The sequence below is a fragment of the Felis catus genome, assembly GCF_018350175.1.
Source record: "Felis catus isolate Fca126 chromosome B2 unlocalized genomic scaffold, F.catus_Fca126_mat1.0 chrB2_random_Un_scaffold_44, whole genome shotgun sequence".
NCBI lineage: Eukaryota > Metazoa > Chordata > Mammalia > Carnivora > Felidae > Felis > Felis catus.
This window is the reverse complement of record NW_025408505.1, coordinates 70,232-83,753: the sequence shown is the minus strand read 5'-3', so window position 1 is coordinate 83,753 and position 13,522 is coordinate 70,232. Positions and strand designations below refer to the sequence as shown.

General features: G+C 46.7%; 1 protein-coding gene across 1 annotated transcript in view; it reads right to left on the bottom strand.

Moving 5' to 3' along the window:
* The window catches only part of LOC123383581 (butyrophilin-like protein 1), a 55,222-nt gene that overhangs the window by 17,583 nt on the left and 24,117 nt on the right, over positions 1-13,522 (bottom strand). The gene's annotated exons all lie outside the window — the stretch shown is intronic.

The window sequence follows — 13,522 nt, the reverse complement described above, 5'->3', positions numbered from 1 at the left end:
GGAGCAGGAAGAGGACCTTGATCTCAGCAAGGGACCAGGATGATATGGCCAGAAAGCTTATCTCCCTTGAAGGCCAGTCCTTCGATCCCAGGATGGGAGGAAGGGGAGAGGAAGGAATGACAAAGCACAGGGAAGATGTTCCTGAAGGACACTGGAAGGACACCTGGGGACACTGCAGGAAGGACACCACACAGCAAACTTCACCGTCCTCCCCAAGCTCTCAGACTCATGTTCAGCTGTTCATCAACAAATACTGTCCACTGGCCATGAATGATTTTTCTTGCTCAATATAAGTGATCCCGATGCTAGTGTGTTAATATTATACTTTCTCCTTTAACAGCCATCTAATGCCTCTTATCTTTAGTTGTTTCAAGTACTTTTGAAACACTTTTCAGATAAATACTGAAGCCATAAATCAATGGCTAATATAAAAAGAAGTGTAATTTTAAAATGTGACATTTGGTGGAAAGGATTAAACCTCATCTTAAAAATCTGCAATCTGGTGAATCTTAATTTATTTTGACGCTGTGAAGGTGAAGGTTCACTGGGTTATCTTCCACTGCAGGAAAAAAGTTTATACAAGTGTTTCCTGCTTGTTTGGTATCTGGAAAGCTGAAAAATAACAGGAAACACACACACACATACACACATGCACGTACACACACATAAGGCGATACTTTCCGTGTAGATTTCAAAATGTTCCTTCCTTTTCTAACCAGCATGACCATGCTGGTGGGTTGAGCTCTGCCCTGGGAGTCTGCTGAGGACAAGACCAAGGGCTCAGTGGGGATGATCAGTATCCCCTGAGTCTGCACACCTGCCCCTCTGGTGAGCACAGCCCTTCCTAATGGAGGCTGTCTTCCCATATCTGAACTATCCAACCAAGGATACCTCAGAAAATTCCTTAGACCCTTACTCATTCCCAGGAGTGGGGCCTGCCCAGGCCTCTCAGAGGTCGACGGCAAAGCCCAACTGGCCAGGGCACCTGCCCCGGCACCCTCTGAATGGGCAAGTCCCTTTGCTTCCAAAGTCTGAGATTCCTGGGGACATGAAGAGGCATCACTCCCACCCCTCTGAGCTACATAAAGGCAAAGGACTGAGACCTGGGAGAAAGACATTCTTATAGAAATTTTAGTAAATTTTATTACGCCATCAATTAGCAAAAGATAAATAAGAAATTGAAAGAAAGCCAAGAGAAAAATGGTGTAAGAATGGAAAGAACAGGGAAAAAAAAGAATGGAAAGAGCAAGAAGAAAGAAGTGAAGGAGGGAGAGGAAAAGGGAGAACAGGATGACGGAGGGACGGAAGGGCAAGCAGGGAGGAAAGGAAAGGGAAAAGAGGAGGTGCAAGCCCCACCTTGCATTCAGCCCTGATCTATCTGGGGACAAGACACCTGAATGGGACACAGGTATGCCCACAGTGTCTCAAGTACATTCACTAGTCACTGAGATGTAAGTGAATGTTTTGCAGTGAGTGAATACAAGTACCGCCCACATATAGGTGACACAGTCATAACCTGGGAAGCATTTACTCACTCTCCCAATCCCATGTAGATCAGGCCCATCCACAGTCAAGGCTGAAACAGTTAAGTCCTTGTAGGAGGGTGAGTGCAAAGTTATGGGAAAAGGGCCTAGAGATCAGCCACTTTAGCCTCTGACCTTGAAAGAATCAGAGGAGAGAGGCCCGAGGCAGAAAAGTCAGGAGGGGCCCTGGCCAAGCTTGAGAGGCTGATTCTAACAGTCCCCAGCATGCCCAACACCCTGTTCCTCCATGTCAGGGAGACTTGCCTCCACAGGCTGAGCTGTAGGCTGAAGCCCTGAGGCCAGGCCCCAGCTCACTACTGACTTTCACCAAATACTCAGGCCCACCATTTATCTAGTGCTATTTCACTCTGGTCATTATGTACTTTGTTTCAATAAATGACTTACTCTAATCCTCAGAGGAGAGTCTTTCCTCACTTTAAAGCTGAGAGACAGAAGCTGAAGAATACACGGGGACACGGGGACCTGCCCAGGACCAAACCCTACTTGAGGCAGGTCCACCCCAAAACTCAGGTGAGCCCTAAACAGAGGGCACCAGATTGGAGGCCCTGGGCCCAGAAATCCTCTCTAAAGCAGCAGGTCTCAGAGACAGAAGCAGGAGGACTATGCTGCAGCAGCTGCCTGGGAGGCAACCAGACAGAGGGTGCTGTGAGGGGAGAGCAACCCTGGAGACCCTACCAAGTCTCCCAGATTCCATCAGGCTCTGCTGCCCCCTTGTGGCCAGCACGCAGAGCACCGAAGGAGCGCTTCCCTGCGGGAGGACAGAGGGACAGATACAACCTTATAAATGTGGATGGGAGCACAGGAAACCAGGCACAAAAGACCGAGGGCTACAGGACTCCTGATAGATGAAATTAGAGAACAGGCAAAACGGAAGGTAAAACGGATCCGCGGTGGCAGAAGTCCGATGAGGAGTTCCATAGCACTGAGGGGTAGTTAGGACAGGAAAGGACACCACATAGTTATCCTGGGGTGGTGGGGCTTCATTCATACTTACCGACTTACTGAAGTTAGCTTATTCATTTTATTTATTATTTTTATTTTATGTATTTATTGTAATTAAATATTATTCATTTTTAAAGAACAAAACTGAGTTCCCACAGGAAAGTGCTGGGACAGATGTCAGCATCTCTGTCCAACCAAGTCTCCACACATTGGTTTGGCTCCCCATTCTCACTGTTCCTCTAAAGCCTGGTAGGGTGAGGATCCCCCTTCACAGACACCCCCATACACACACACACACACACACACACACACACACACACACATCACTGTATCCTGTCTTTGCAAAAGGTCCACACTGCCAGGCCTTGGCTCTGCCATTTCCCCCAAACCAAAAGCTGTCTTCTCCACCTGCCCCCTCCCCTTTCACCCCTCACTGTGCCCCTAGTGAAAGATCATAGGACACAATCTCTACACTCACTTGTTCAGTGGGCATCTATTGACAGCTGGCTTCAAGCATCTGGGGGAGACAAAGAAAGTCTCTTGCCCCAGACATTCTCACAACCTGGCCACTTAATATGACACATGGCAAAGCAGAGAAACCGCAAGGCAATGTGAGCAAGAAGCGTGGACCCTCAGATACACTAAAGATACGATACACCTAAGGGAGGCCCTGGGCAGACTTGCTGGAGAAGTGCCCTAGGTTTGCAATGTTGACTCCCCTTGAGAAACTCCAAATTCCCTGGAACAAAGCTGGAAGTGGCAAGTCCAAGTGTGACACCTCTGAGAAGACAGCTTCCTTGCTGAGGAGACACTGGCTCAGAGTTGGAACCAGAGATTCAAGGTAGAGGGAGGGAGTTAAAGACTGAATCCCAAGAGGGTGAGCGATGGAAAGGAAGCTGAAGATTCTGCCTTACAGTTTGTGGTGAGAAAAGCACAGCACTGAGTGAGGAGAGAGGGTCTCCCACCACATGGAAACTCAGTTCTTAGCCAGCCCACCTGAGGCCAGAGTGTGACAGAAGAGAGGTGGAGGGCCCCAGAAGGAAGCAGAATTCCATTAGATGGTTCAGTTACAAAGTTGTAAAGAAGTAATTTATCTGGGGATGGGTGGGACAAGGGAACAGCAGGGGCTTCTGAGGCACCTGAGAGCCTTTATTCCCCCTCCCAGCCTTAAAGGGACAGGGAAGAGGAGCCCAGATACTGGCAGGGAGGGAGGGAGAATACCCCACCTACTCTCCCTCCACCAAAGCCTCCCTCTAGTGCCTCCCATTGGCTGTCCCCAGTGAGAAGCCACCAGCAAGTCCCTAAGCCCTCGCTCCCTGTGATCAGTCCAGGGAGTCAGTGTACCCAGGTACAGAGTGAGGCAGGGAAAGGTGAGAAAAGACAAGGAAGAGGGGGCAGACAGGGAGTAACACAACAAAGGACAAAGGGACCCAGGGGAAGAGGTTAACATGAGAACCCCCACCTGATCCATCTCTGCCACAAGCACCTTCCCAAGTGATCCAACTACTGCTTCTGCCAGATGACAACGTTCCCCCAACAAAGATAAGAACACCAGTGACAAGCCCAGTGAGTGGGGAATCTGGGTGCATATAGAGGTGGGAGAGGTAGGGAGGCCTGCCAGGCAGCTCTGGAGTGGACAAAACATAATTCTTGATGTCTCCAGGCCCAAAGTCATAGCCCAGACTAGGAACGGTGGGGAGCCTCCCAGCAGGTGTTTACAAAGACCTGAGGACTAGGTTCTATGTAGGTTTACCCCCAGGAGCCTTCCCCAGGGACAGCGCCCATCCACTTCTGCCACCATCACCACCACAGAGGCCAGGAAGAATCACCCCTTGCATCCTTTTAGTTCACACTCAAAAGGTAGAGATTCATTTTTAGAGAACTTTGCATAGGAAATGCAAAAGGAAACATAAGGACACAGAAAAGAAGGATTGTCAAAATACAAGGCTCTCACGGGCCCATACAATGACAGCTGGCAGGGGGCCAAGCAAAGTAGCTGAGTGGGACCAGCCTCAGGCTATTCCAGAACCACCTCCTCTCCCCAAATCTCTCACCCCATTGAGCTCTGAGGCTGTTCCCCATGCCCCAGATTTACTCTGCAGATGTCTCTCCATCCCCTCAGGACTCTTCTATCACACCTGTCTGCTCTGGGAAGCCCAGTGCCTTAACCCCATGATCCCAGCTCCCCCTCTCCCGCCTTGCCTTCCTGCACTCACCAGCCCTATTCTCGTGCACCACCCTCACCCACACAGACTAGCTTCTGTGGGCAACAACCATCCTCAATTCCCTTTGACCGGCCACTCCACGTCTTCCCTGCCACTCAGTTCTTCTCAGTCCCTCCTCAAATTACTCACTGCCATCAGGTGTCAGATAGGAGACCCAAAGGAGCCCTGGAAACTTCTAGTTCAAACCCTTGGGTTCAAGTTATCCACTGACCTTGCTCACCATTTCCCACTCTATCTTCTCTACCTCTAAAGTGATACCCTCTCCTTGGCTAAAAATGCAGATGGGCAGAGGGAGTGGCTCCCAATGATTGTGGCTGGCTGCCTCTCCCTGAGGCAACCTGGCCTTCCCTGGCCCTGGGTCTTCCCCCATTGCAGGGTAAGAGTCCTGTCATGTCCTAGACCTGCACCCAGCACATGTACACTGCCCCTCTTCCAGAGTGCCAAGCCTGGCCACTGGCTTCTGAAGAGGTCTGCAGGGCACGGGCCACATCAGCACCTGCTGGGAGACAGGGGTCAGCCTGCTCCTCCCCCTTTCCACAGCCAAGAGTTGGACATCCTCAGTGGGCAGAAGCCCAGCACCCACACTTCAAGGAGGCCTTCCCTCCAGGGAGCAGGTGACAGGTCACATTCACCAAAGGATATGCTTTGGGGGTATGGGGTGAAAAGTCTTCCAGGAGCTTCCTAAGGGCCTCCCCTTTTCCCAAGTCCCAGAGGTCACAGAAGGGGAGAGTCTTCAGGCCTCAACTGCACCCAAGGAGCTCCTGTGCCCAGAAGGGCAGAATCCACAGTGCCTCTGCCCACATCCAGCCCAGAGCTCTCCATTTCAGGGAAGGGAATCAAGAGTTTGGGGTTAGATGTGTTTCTGTTGATTTTTTGTTAGACATCTTGGTGGGGAGTGGAAGACACAGTTGAACATGTAGGTCTTAAGCCCAAGAAAAGTTCTGGAGGGCCTGGGTGGCTCAGTCAGTTGAGCATCTGACTTTGACTAAGGTCATGATCTTGCAGTTTGTGAGTTCAAAGCCTACATCGGGCTCTGTGCTGACAGCTCAGAGCCTGGAGCCTGCTTTGATTCTGTGTCTCCCTCTCTCTCTGCCCATCCCCTGCTCATGCGCTCTCGCTCGCTCTCTCTCTCTCTCTCTCTCTCTCAAAAAATAAATAAGCATTATTAAAAAAAGAAAAGTTCTGGGCTGGAAACATCCTTGTGTGGCTACAAGACCATTTGATGGTGGTCAGAGCTGTGGGGATGGAGAACAGCTGGCTTCTCTCTGAGCTTCCACAGGGGATGTTCATACCACCTCCCTTCACATCCACAGTTTTACTTATTATAACTGTCCGGGTCTCCCACACAGTTTGGGAACCTCTGGAGGAGAGTGGAAGGTCAAAGATCCTTTAGTGCAGACAGATCCTCCCAACACCTAAAGCTGGGTCAGGCCCAGAGAACCCATGAGGAAGGTACCATGCTGGGCAGCTCTTGCCCCGTGACTGTGCCAGCCTGGGGCCCAGGACCCAGGAGAGCCACTCCCAGCCTTTCCATCAACATGGGCCATGGACCAGAGACTTTACCTCTTGTCCCAAACACCCAGGGAGGGTGGGTTGTGAGTAGACCAGAGCAGCCCACGCAGGTAGCTAGCTGCCAATCTCACCACCTCTGGCTGTGTTCACTGCACGATGACCTCCCTGCTTCCACATCATGCATGTTGGGACCCTCTGCATCCTCACTGAGTCTGCCCTCTAAACAGTTCCCCCCAGGACAAGTCCTAAAGCCCCAGCCTGCTGCCCCCATTTTCCGCATTCTCTCCATCATACCACCCTGGAAAAATCCAGCTTTGCCTAAATCCAACTTCCCACCTACTCCATGTGTAAATACAAGCAGCTAAGTGATTGGATAAAAATACTCAAACATGCCTATGGAATATTTATAATCACAAACTTCATGCTCGTTGATAAAAGGACACAGAATTTTCCCGTTTACTCACTCACAAACTTTCAAGGCAATTATTTCACATTTTCTTCTTAATTACACACCCTCCCTCCCCTCCACTTTCAACTGATAACCAACTCCTCCACTTGGTCACTGAACCCCAGCCCCTCCCACCTATTCAAGGACATTCCTCCTGCAACCCTCCCTCTTCTGCAATGCTGCCTTTCCCTCTGAAAATCACACCCACAAGAAAACAAACATGGTATACTTCCTATCTTAAAATGCAAATGGCAGGGAGCCAAGATGGCAGAACATCATGGAAGGTTTTTTTGTGTCTTGCGTCCATGAAATACATCCAGATCAACACTAAACCATCCTGCATACCTGGAAAACTCATCTGAGGATTAACACAACAATCTGCACAACCTGAACCACAAAATTCAGCAGGTACATGGCACAGAGAGGTGAACTGGGGGAGACAGAAGCCACGGAGGGCAAGGAGCTGTTTTTGCATGCAGAGAAAGGATGGAGACAGGGGGGCGGGGGAGAATATGGAAAAAGCCCCCCCCCCAAACCAGCTGGAGAGAAAGGGGAAAAGTGGAAACAGTCACAGGGATTAAACTAAAAAGGGAGAAAGGAGAAAGGAGAGGGTTTAAATTCCATTAAAACTCTATAAACAGGGGGAGCACAGAGTCTGAAACTCCACAGCCCGACACCTGGTGGTGCTCTGGTGTGAAGGGCGATTCCCCAGGAGCAGAGTGAAGTCCGGGGATCTTCAGGCCACACAGGGAGAGGAGGTTCCCCTGCTGGGAGGACATCTGGTAGAAGCTGTGTGCCACCCCCCCCCCGCGCTAAGGCAAAGGCCCCAGTGGATACAGGAGAACAATCATATTTACTGGCACTGGAACAAGGTTGTTGGGGGTGAAGCCTGGTGCCAGATACATGTTGTGAGTTGCCATAATCCCTGACACAGTGCTACTACACAACCGTGTGAACTCTTTCTGGAGCAGGCTGGCACCCAGCCATAGTCTCTGGGCATTGGCAGCAGCACAGTCCCACGAACGTTTCTGGGTGCAGCTGGCACCTGTCCTTTGCTCTGTGAGACCCTCCCAAGAGGGACAGAATGGGTCAAAGAAACAGGCCCTCAGAATTAAGGGGTCAAGAAACACAGCTGAATCTGAGATGAAACTCAGGAGGGAGGTGCTGCCTGGGCCTTGGTCATGGACAGTGTAAAACTGGGGAGTGGACAGAAGCCAAAGACAAAGGATGGGTGAGTGATTGCTGATCAGGGAAAACAGGGTTCCGATACTAGAGACTGGGTAGCTGGGTGACACCACATTCACCACTCTGGCGCATGCACATACACCCCTACAAGCGCCACAACAATCCACCCCAGGAAGCGAAGCAGTGCCATCTAGTGGAGAACAAGGCCATTACATTAAGCCCCACCCAACTGGGCCAACTTCACTCTTCAGGAACACAAGTCTCTCTGCCTGCTTAGTTTACAGACTATAAAGCACTTCATAGTTTGACTTCGAGAGGAAAACGAACTAATTTCAATCATATTTCAGTCTGTTCGCTGGTCCATCTATTCAATTTTCTTTCTTTATCCTTTATATTTTTACTCTTTTCGTTTCTTTTCTTTTTCTTGAATGCACAAAGAGAAAAAAATTATTTTTATTTTCAATTTTTATTAAAAGTATTTTTAATTTTTTTCTACTATATTTTTTACTTTTGGGTAAATGGAAGAATGGATAAATAAGATGTGATATATATATACAATGGAGTATTACTCGACAATCAAAAACAATGAAATCCATGTGCAACTACGTGGATGGAACTGGAGGGTATTATGCTAAGTGAAAAGTCAGTCAGAGAAAGACAAAGCCATATGACTTCACTCATATGAGGATTCTAAGAGACAAAACAGATGAACATAAGGGAAGGGAAACAAAAATAACATAAAAACAGGGAGGGGGACAAAACAGAAGAGACTCTATGGAGAACCAACTGAGGGTTACAGGAGGGGCGGTGGGAGGGGAAATGGACTAAATGGGTAAGGGGCACTAAGGAATCTACTCCTGAACTCATTGTGGCACTATATGCTAACTAATTTGGATGTAAATTTTAAAAAATAAAAAATCAGAGCGCCTGGGTGGCTCAGTCGGTTAAGTGTCCCATTCGCCTCAGGTCATGATCTCTCAATCTGTGATTTTGAGCCCTGCGTAGGGCTCTCTGCTGACAGCACAGAGAGTGGACCCCGTTTCAGATTCTGTGACTCCCTCTCTCTCTGCCCCTCCCCTGTTCATGCTCTGTCTCTCTCTGTCTCAAAAATAAATAAACGTTAAAAAAATTAAATTAATTAAATTAAATTAAATTAAATTAATAAATAAAAAGCAATAAATAAATAAATAAATAAATGTATGTCTCAATTTTTACCTGGGGGAGAAAAAGGAAAAAAAAAAAAAAAAGAAGCTGAGTGAATCCCAAAGAGCATATTTCCATGTGTTTATTAGCCATTGGTACATCTTCTTGGGGGAAAAGCTGTTCAAATATTTTGCCCATTTCTGAGTCTCATGATTGACTTATGAATTTTTCATATATTCTGGATACAAGTCCCCTATCTGATATATGATTTGCAAATATTTGCTCTCATTCTGTTGCTTGTCTTTTCATCTTCTTAAGGCTCCTCTCAGAGCACAAAAATTTTTAATTTTGATAAAGTCCAATTTATCAAAATTTTATTTTGTTGCTTAGGCATCGGTATCACATGTTAAAACCATTGTCCAATCCCAAATCATGATATTCACTCTTAGGGTTTCTTTTAACATTTTTATACTTTAGCTATTATGTTTAAGTCTATGATTGATTTTGAGTTAAATTTTGTGTATTTTGTGAGGTAAGTGTCCAAACTCATTCTTTGTATGTAGAGAACCAATCGTCCCAGTACTATTTGGTGTTTCTTTGTTTGTTTGTTTTTAAATTTTTTTTAACATTTTTTCATTTTTGAGACTGAGAGAGACAGAGCAAGAGCGGGGGAGGGGCAGAGAGAGAGGTAGACACAGAATGTGAAGCAGGCCCCAGGCTCTGAGCTGTAAGCACAGGGCCTGATGTGGCGCTTGAACTCACGAAGTGAGAGATTATGACCTGAGCCAAAGTCAAACACTTAACTGACTGAGCCACCCAGGCGCCCCTATTTGGTTGTGGGTTTTTTTAATGTTAACATATTTATTTTACGACAGAGAGTGAGTAGGACAGAGGGGCAGAGAGAGACAGAGACAGAGAGACAGAGTCAGAGAGAATTCCAAGCAGACTCCACATTCAGCGCTCAGTGCAGGACTTGATCTCATAACTATGAGATCATGACCTGAGCCAAAATCAAGAATCCGGTGCTTAACTGACCAAGCCACCCAGGTGCCCCCCACTACCATTTGTTGAAAACACTTTTCTTCCTCCCTCTGAATTGTCTCGGCACCTTGGTTGAAAATCAATTGACCATAAATCAATTCTATCGCATTGAGCTTAATGTCTAAACTTATGTCCATACCACACTGCCTTGATTACCAAAGCTTTGTCGTAACTTTTGAAATTGGGAAATATAAATCTATTCTTTTGGCTATTCTGAGTCCTTCATATTTCCTATGAATTTTATGAAAGTTTTTTGAGTTGAGGGAGCAAGCCATACGGGTAGCTGGGGGGAAAAAGCAGTCCAAGGAGTGGGAAGAACAAGTACAAAGGTCCTCAGGTGTGAATGTGCCTGTGTACAGAACAGTTAGGAGGCCAGTGTGACACAGTGGAGGGGAGGAGTAATAGGAGATGAGGTCAGAGAGGTAAACAAGGCAGGAGAGGAAAGGAGCCAATATGTAGGGCCTTGCCCGCCCTTTAAGAAATTTGGCTTTACTATCAGTGAATGCAGAAGTGATTGGAGAGTTTTGGGCATAGGAGCAACATGGTCTGACTCATATTTTAGCAGATTCACTGTGACTACTGTATAGACAAATAGCTAAGGGAGCAATGACAACAGCAAGGAGGCAAGTTAGGAGATGCAAGAGGTGATGGTGGTTTGGACTAGGGTGCTACCAGTGAGGATGAGAAGAGATGAAAAGTGGTCAGATTCTGGAAAGATTGTGAATGTAGGCCAGTAGGATTTAAGAGAGATTGGATATACAGTATGAGAGAGAGGAGTCAGCAATGTCTCCAAAGATCTGGGCCTGAACGACTAAAAGAATAGGCAAAGGCCAAGTCCATTGAGAGGAAGGAGAAGGTTTGGAGAGGAAGATCGCATCAGTTCTGGACATGACCAGTCTGAAGTACTCATGAGACCCTGGAAGTATACATTAAGAGTTTAAGAGAGTAGTCTGATCTAGAAACACTAATTTGGGAGTCATCAACACAAATGCTTACTTATTTGTGTGTGTGTGTGTGTGTGTGAGAGAGAGAGAGAGAGAGCAGGGGAGGGGCAGAGAGAGAAGGAGACAGAGAATCCCAAGCAGGCTTCGAGCCACCAATGCAGAGGCTGACACAGTACTTGGGCTCATGAACCACGAGATCATGACCTGAGCTGAAATCAAGATTTGGACACTTAACTAACTGAGCCACCCATACACCCCACTGACACTGTCTTTACACTAAGCTTCTACCCTATCACACCCCAGGTCCCCCTTCTACCCAACCACTCCCTTTCTGTCTCTGTTATCCTTTCATTCTCTCAAGCTGCGGCCTGGTGCACTAGCCTCCTTTTCCACACACACACACACACACACAAAATCTGGGGTCAAGAATATGGAAGAAATGGAGAGTTTCATTTTTTCCACTCAGGTCTTCATAGTTCCGCGAGAAGCATAGTGTCCCTTCTTATTTTCCTTTCCCTTCTCACAAACATCAAATCTCACCCCGTCCACCAGTCAACAAACCAGAAGGTACCAGAAGGAGAGACTTTTCACACTAGGTTTCTTCTGCCCAAGACTCCATCCTCAGAGCTGCCACCAACTAACAAAGATGATGGGAAAGTGGCAATGACATAAACAGGACAAGGGGACAGAAACACACACAGGAAACTCACGAAGAAGAAACAAGAATAGCCACTAAATAGATGAAAATAATGTCAGCTTTCCAACAAGCACAACTGAAAACAATGAGACTCCATTTCACCTGTCAAAGTGGTACGTATTCTGATTCTGATCAGCAGGGTCGGCGAGAATAAGGGCATGCACAGACACTATGGCCCAGGTGCGGTCCTGTGCTGCTGTCTGGAGAATGACTCGGCAACACTTAGATACCAAAACCTTTCAAAATAAGCCTATCCTTTGACGCTTTGACTCAGTGGTTTCACTTCTAGGAATTCGGCCCATGGAATCACTTAGGCAACCATGCAAATATGTATGTTCAAGAATATTTACTGCAGCGTGCCTTACCGTAATTTTAAGAATTGAGATCCAACTAAATGCCCCCACAATGGGAAACTGGACTCAATGAACGAGGGTTCATCAAGCAGTGGGATACTTGCCAACCATTAAGAATGATGTTAGCCCGTGTGTCTTCTGGTGTGCTGCGCTGAGAAGGCTATAGCCTCACGTTGGTGGTATTCCTGGCCCAAAATGAGTAAACTGAAGAAACATCAGACATACCTAAATTTAGAAACAACCTACAAAATAGCTGACCTGTATTCTTCAAACCTGTTAATATAATAAAAGGCAAAGTTCATCTAAGGAATTGTATCCATATTAAAGGATACTGAAAAGACATGATGATTAAGTGCAAGGCATGATCCTGGACCAAGAAAAAAAATTCAGTATGAAGGACATTATGGGGCAATTGGCAGATTTGGAACATGGACAGTAGATTAGATAATACTACTGTATCAACTTAAGTTTCCCAATTTTGATAGTTGTACTGTAGTTATATAAAACATGTTCTTGTTCTTAAGACATTCATACCTGTGTTTTTATAAGTAAAGGAATATCTTGTGTACAACTTACTCTCAAGTGGTTCAGAAAAAAATACTGTGTATTTAGAGAAATAATGATAAAGCAGATGTGGTCATGATGCCAGTTGGTGAATCTGAGTGAAGAGTATCCTAGAATTATATTCTTGCCCCTTTGCTGTGAGCTTTAAATTATTTCCAAATAAAAAAGAGTCTTATTTTTTTTAATATATGAAATTTATTGTCAAATTGGTTTCCATACAACACCCAGTGCTCATCCCAAAAGATGCCCTCTTCAATGCCCATCACCTACCCTTCCCTCCCTCCCACCCCCCCCCCATCAACCCTCAGTTTGTTCTCAGTTTTTAAGAGTCTCTTATGCTAATAAAAAAGAGTTTTAAAAAGGGAAGGTACTCCGGGCACACCAGGCTGCCGCTTTGGGTACCACAGTGCTGGGGCTGTGCATGGCTATTGATAACACCTCCAGCCACCCCAGACTCTCAGCTCTCTGTGCTACTAAGGAAACTCAGTGTGTGACTGACCCTGGAGCTGTCCTGGATTGACTCGAAAAAGGTAGGATGAGTCAGGGAAATGAATTCTCTTTTGTCGTTTTATTTACTCCAATTCTGAACTCAGAAACTGACATTCCATACATCTCAGAGATCTCTGTGGTAGAGAAAGGGAAGGGAACCTACCTAAATATACACTTTGCCCTGGATAATCCAGACTGCACATTTCAGTACCGACAACGTCCATTTATCATTGATATTGGTTTTATACGTTTCCCAACAAAGGAAGGCCAAGATTTCCCCCAGAACCAGCCCAGTAACTTGCCCATTCCCCCAAAGGAGAAAACTAAGTCCCAGCAAGGGCCAAGGTAATGGCTAGGAGTGCCCTGCATTCCCTCTGCCAAGGTTAGTGGTTTCGACTTATAGAAAGTTGCAGATTGACCAAGAAGCACGGATAC